The sequence below is a fragment of the Hyla sarda genome, chromosome 2, assembly GCF_029499605.1.
Source record: "Hyla sarda isolate aHylSar1 chromosome 2, aHylSar1.hap1, whole genome shotgun sequence".
In the NCBI taxonomy this organism is placed as follows: Eukaryota; Metazoa; Chordata; class Amphibia; order Anura; family Hylidae; genus Hyla; species Hyla sarda.
In genome coordinates, this window is record NC_079190.1 from 457302264 (window position 1) to 457309161 (window position 6898).

The following is a 6898-nucleotide window of genomic DNA, read 5'->3' on the forward strand; positions in this document are numbered from 1 at the left end:
TCCTGGGATTTAAATGGGCACTGTCATCAACTTTTTTTTTGATGTGTTGTAGTACATATATACTACAACATATCTCTAATATATTTTCATTATTTTTTTATTTTATTAATATGTTGTAATTTACGTTTGAAAACCGGCCACTACGGGTCTCCCTCCTAGGGGCCGGCTGCAGGCTCGCATGACATCACGCCTGAATTCGGACCGATGTCGGCCGGGCAATCGGTCCAAATTCATTCAGCCTGCGCTCATTCAGCCTGCGCTCGCTCCCTGCCTGTGAAACAGCTGGAGGCACCCTGTATAGGTGAACCAAGGGCGGAAGTGTCTGCCCCAGCAGGCATCAGTGATGTCGCGCCTGCTGGGGAAGTCTGCCTGGTAGTGAGCACACTACCAGGCAGACAAAAAGGCATTTTTAATATAGTGAAAAAAAAATTAAAGGCAGGGAGGAGGTTAGGGATAGATGGGCAATAGGCAGGGACAGAAACAAAAAAAAAAGGATGGTAAGAGCTACTCTTTAAGGACCGAAGGCATACCTGTATGCCCTGAAAGTTTCCGTTCACCGTCGTTACCAGGGTGGTGAACGTAACAGGATGCCTGCTGAAATCTCTCAGCAGGCATCCTGTGCAGACCCCTGGGGACCCCCCTCCCCCCTTGTCGGTGATCGCCGCAAATCGACAATCAATTCAGACCAGCGATCTGTGGCATTTCCTGGTCAATCGGGTCTCTGAGTTGTTTTAATGTGTACAGTAGGGCTAGAGTCACACTGTGTCTGTGTTTACATTTGGCATATACTCTTGAAATGGATAAAAATAAAAACGTTAGATGCTAAAACAGATTCTGCGGTTCGCCTTGCTACAGAATCTTTTTGCCATTGACTTACATTATAATATGAAAAAAGTATGCTGTATAAATATGCTGTAATGGGAGAGGTATGTCTGGACCAGTGTGGAGGAGGAGTGGATAAGTTGCCCATGGAGGTCAGTCAGATCGCTACTTTCATTTTTCATAGGCCTTTTTAAAGAGGGGATCTGCGGTCTGACTGGTTGCTGTGGGCGGCTGCTTCACTCTTACTCTGCCTGGGATTTGATGAATCTCTCCCAATGAGTCCATTCTAAAGCAAAATGGTAAATGGTTCCATTAAAAACAGTAGATCACAGTGCAACCCGACCCACAAAAAGCCCAGTAGATGGAAGATTTCAAAAGTCATAAGGGTCAGAATAAGGTAATTGTAAGCATATTTATTTTGTAAAAAAAAAGATTTAACTTTTTTTAAAAGTAGTGTGATAGTATAAAACAAATGCAAATATGAGTATCACTGAAATCATATTAAATGACAATATAAAGAGAACATGCCAGGCTTACCATGAACTGCACTATGTAAAAACAAAAAAACGCAAAAGTAGCAATTTTTTTTGTTTTTTCTCTTTAATTCCTACTCCACAAATGAAATTTTTCTTGGTTTCGCTGTACATTTTATGGTAACATAGAAGGTGTGATTACAAAGTACAATCGGTCAGCAAAAAACAAACCTTGTGGCTGGAAAACTAAAATGCAAAAATGAAAATTGTCCCAGTCCTGAAGGGGTAATGATGTCATCAAGTGTGATGATGTCACAATGCTGGACATACTGATGAAAGGTTCTATTCAAGCAGCTCAGCCTCAGACGAGATAGAGATTGATCATGGAGTTTTATAATATTGCTATACTGAGTGTATCATTGACCCTGTTAGTGATCGGGGTGATATTGTACACCTGTATTAACCCCTTAACCCCTTGGGGACGGAGCCCATTATGACCCTAAGGACGGGAGCATTTTTTGCTAATCTGACCACTGTCAATTTAAGCATTAATAACTCTGGGATGCTTTTACTTTTGATTCCGAGATAGTTTTTTCGTGACATATTCTACTTTATGGTAGTGGTAAATTTTCATCGATACTTGCAACATTTCTTGGTGAAAAATGCAAAAATTTGATGAAAAATGCAAACATTTTGCATTTTTCTCAATTTGAAGCTCTCTGATTGACAGGAAAATAGACATTCCAAATAAATTATATATTGATTCACATATACAATATGTCGACTTTATATTTGCATCATAAAGTTGACATGTTTTTTACTTTTGGAAGACATCAGCGTGCTTCAAAGTTCAGCAGCAATTTTCCAATTTTTCACGAAATTTTCAAAATCGGAATTTTTCAGGGACCAGTTCAGTTTTGAAGTGGATTTGAAGGGCCTTCATATTAAAAATATCCCACAAATGACTTAATTATAAAAACCGCACCCCTCAAAGTATCCAAAATGACATTCAGTAAGTGTGTTAACCCTTTAGGTGTTTCACAGGAATAGCAGCAAAGTGAAGGATAAAATTCAAAATCTTCATTTTTTACATTCACATTTTTTACATTCTTGTAGACCCAGTTTTTGATTTTTTACAAGTGGTAATAGGAGAAAAAGCCCCCCAAAATTTGTAACCCAATTTCTCTCGAGTAATGAAATACTTCATATGTGTATGTCAATTGTTCGGCGGGTGCAGTAGAGGGCTCAGAAGGGAAGAAGCAACAATGGGATTTTGGAGAGTGAATTTTGCTGAAATGGTTTTTGGGGGGCATGTCGCATTTAGGAAGCCCCTGTGGTGCCAGAACAGCAAAAAAATACCCACATGGCATACATAATATTTTGGAAACTACACCCCTTAAGGAACTTAACAAGGGGTACATGTGGGTTGGATGTGTAAATGAAAAAAAAAATCTTTTTTTACTAAAATGCAGTTTTTTCCCTTAATTGTCATTTTTTACAAGGGGTAATAGGAGAAAATGACCCCCAAAATGTGTAACCTCATCTCTTCTGAGCATGGAAATACCCCATGTGTGGACGTCAAGTGCTCTGCTGGCGAACTACAATGCTCAGAAGAGAAGGAGCGCCATTGAGCTTTTGGAAAGAGAATTCGTTTGGACTGGTAGTCAGGGGCCATGTGTGTTTACAAAGCCCCCCGTGATGCCAGAACAGTGGACCCCCCACATGTGACCCCATTTTGGAAACTACACCTCTCACAGAATTTAATAAGGGGTGCAGTGAGTATTTACACCCCACAGGCGTTTGACAGATCTTTGGAACATAGGGCTGTGCAAATGAAAAATTACACTGTTCCAAAAATCTGTCAGACACATGTGGGGCATAAATGCTCACGGCACCCCTTAATACATTACAGGAGGGGTGTAGTTTCCAAAATGGGGTCACATGTGGGGGGGTCAATTGTTCTGGCATGATGGGGGCTTTGTAAACACATGTGGCCTTCAATTCCGGACAAATTTTCTCTTCAAAATCCCAATGGCGCTCCTTCTCTTCTGAGCATTGTAGTTCGCCCACAGAGCACTTTACATCCACATATGGGGTATTTTCTTACTCAGAAGAAATGGGGTTACAAACTGTTTTCCTATTTTACCTTGTGAAAATGAAAAACTTAGGGTAACACCAACATTTTAGTGAAAAATTTTTTTTTTTTCATTTTCCCATCCAAATTTTATGAAAATGTGTCAAACACCTGTGCAGTGTTAAGGCTCACTATACCCCTTGTCATGTTCCGTGAGGGGTGTAGTTTCCAAAATGGGGTCACATGTGGGTATTTATGTTTTTGTGTTTATGTCAGAACCGCTGTAAATTCAGCCACCCTTGCAGAAATCACCAATTTAGGCCTCAAATGTACATGGTGTACTCTCACTCCTGAGCCTTGTTGTGCGCCCGCAGAGCATTTTACGCCCACATATGGGGTATTTCCGTACTCAGGAGAAATTGCGTTACAAATTTTGGGGGTCTTTTTTAGGGCTCCTAAATGAGAGAGCGCCATGCACATTTGAGGACTAAATTAGGGATTGCATAGGGGTGGAAATAAGGGTATTTTACGCCAGTGATTCCCAAACAGGGTGTCTCCAGCTGTTGCTAAACTACTTTTCAATTTTTGCACTTTCGTTTTTTCTTCCTTATCTTTAAAAAATCATAATTCTTTCAATTTTTCACCTAAAAATCCATATGATGGCTTATTATTTGCACCACCAATTCTACTTTATAATTACATCAGTCATTTTACCAAAAAATCTACAGCAAAACGGAAAGAAAATCCTTTTCAAAATTGAAGAAAAAATTCCATTTTGTAACTTTTGAGGCTTCCGTTTCTATGCAGTACATTATCTTTATTCTGTAGGTCCATACAAGTAAAATGATGCCCTACTTATATAGGTTTGATTTTTTCATAAGTCTGAAAAAAAATCATAACTACATGCAAGAAAATGTATACGTTTAAAATTGTCATCTTTTGACCCCTATAACTTTTTTATTTTTCTGCGTATGGAGCGGTATGAGAGCTCATTTATTGCACCGTGATCTGAAGTTTTTAGAAGTATATTTTTATTGGACATATTGATCGTTTTTTATTCATTTTTTCAGGATGTAAAATGTGACCAAAAATACGCTATTTTGGAATTTGTTTGCGCGTATGCCATTGACCGTGTGGATTAATTAACAATATATTTTTATAGTTCGGACATTTCCGCACGCAGTGATACCACATATGTTTATTTTTATTTACACAGTTTTATTTTTTATTTTTAAAGGGAAAAGGGGTGATTCTAACTTTTATTAGGGAAGGGGTTACATTATCTTTATTCACTATAAGACTGCACACACTGATCTTTTACATTGATCAATGGTTTCTCATAGGAAACTATTGATCGATAATTCTCCCGCTTGACTGCTCATGCCTGGATATCAGGCACTGAGCAGTCATTTGGTGATTGGATACCAGGAGGCAGGTAAAGGGACCCTCCTTGTGTCCAACAGTTGTTCGGGAAGCCGCGATTCCCCCGTGGCAGTCCCGAACAGCCCCCTGAGCTAACCGACATTAGTTTACTTTCACTTTTGAACATCGGGTTAGTACCACGTGCTATTAGCCACGGGTCCCGGACGTTGTTAGAGGCCGTGGCCGTGGAACCACGTGGCCCTGCTTTATAGAACGGGAGTGGACTCAGGGCATACAGGTATGCCCTGGGCCCTTAAGTGGTTAAAAAGAAATATAAATCTACAGAAGATGACAACTTGGAGGAAGTTGCTATAGAGACACCAAACAATAAAAAGCAATCTGCAGAAAATGACAACTTGGAGGAAGTTGTAGTACAAACACTAAACAATGAAAAACAATCTGCAGAAGACCATAACATAGAAGTTATCGTGGAGAAACCAGTAGACAACCAGAATGATAGTGCCTTCGAAAATGTGTCAGCGTAGATTACTTCATCTTCCATAAGGTACTTGGGAAAGGCAGCTATGGGAAGGTTGTTTTATCTCAACTGAAAGGCAAAAATTTGTTTTTTGCTATAAAGGCCTTGAAGAAGGGAAGGGTTAAAAAGGAGGAGGCTCCAATGATTAGAAACGTATTCTTGCATTGGCCTGGGAACACCCATTTCTCACTCGCCTTTACTGCAGCTTTCAGACCAAGACACATCTGTTTTTTGTCATGGAACTGCTAAATGGAGGAGACCTGCTCGGTCACCTGAATGACCAGAGAAGATTTGATCTGCACAGGGCTACTTTCTATGAAGCTGAAACATCATCCAGCTTACAGTTTTTGCATTCCAAAAACATTATTCATAGGGATCGGAAATTGGAGAACGAAATGTTAGATAAGGACGGCCACATCAAACTCACAGATTTTGGACTAAGCAAAGAGAACATTTCCAACGATAGAAAATCCAACTCATTCTGTAGGACTCCAGAGTACATGGCTCCAGAGATATTGCTTAAGCAAAGGTACACTTTTTTTGTGGACGGGTGGGCCTTTGGCATTCTTCTCTACAGTATGCTAATAGGAGAGCTGCCATTCCTAGGGAGTAACATATATAATACCTTTAATTTAATTAAAGAAGATATGCCTAACTATCAAAGCTGGATAACTGAATAATAAAAAGACATCCTACAACAACTTCTAGACAAAGATCTCACCAAAAGATTAGGTGTCACAGAGAATATAAGGCTTCATCCCATTTTTAATGCTATAAACTGGACGGCACTAGAGAGGAGAGAAGTCGAGACTCCTTTTAAGCCAAAAGTGGAATCTCCTAGTGACATCAGCAACTTTGATCAGAAGGTTCTCAACAAGAATTATCCCATCTCCTTCAGTGAAGGCCAGATGGATTCAAAGGACAAAACAGAATTATGTGGGTTTTCTTTAATTAACCCATGAATGCAGGAAATAATTGACAGCAAAGATAGATACACAGACTGGGAGAACCACTGAAAAATTGGCTAGAAGAGAAAATACCGGACATGACTTATCGGATGTGACTTTATTATCGGATATGACTTAATAATCGGAAGTGACTAATTGATTGGATGTGACTTTATTACCAGATGTGACTTATTTTACCGGCTGTTACTTACCTATGGATTGTGCAATTTTTTTTGCATTTCCTGGCTAAATAAAGTTTAAGGTTAAACCTGAAAAAAGAAAAAATACATTCTTCCAGAGTCCAGACTGAGGTAGCAAATTAAAGGATTACTAAACGTATCTGGTGCACCCTAAAATTCAGCAAATTTTTTTAATCGATCAGAAGCGACCGTAAGGTTTCTATGTTAAATTTAATCCATCCCGGACACCAGGCGTACAGGTATACCCAGGGCGTACCTGTACGCCCTGAATGTTTCCGTTCACCGCCGTTATCCAGGTGTTGAATGAAACGGGATGCCTGCTAGAATCTCTCAGACATCCCATGCAAACCCCTGTTGGGTCCTGAGACCCCTTCCTCACCCCATGTCAATTCAGACTGGCGATCTGCGGCAATTCCCGGTCAATCGGGTCTCCGGTGACCAGGTGACCGGGAAAAAGGGTGATTAGGGCTGTTCAAGACAAC

General features: G+C 40.0%; 1 pseudogene; it reads left to right on the top strand.

Annotated features, from left to right (window-relative positions):
- The first annotated feature begins 378 nt into the window (after positions 1-378).
- On the top strand, positions 379-6285 carry LOC130357497 (protein kinase C delta type-like; annotated as a pseudogene).
- The last annotated feature ends 613 nt before the right edge of the window (positions 6286-6898 follow it).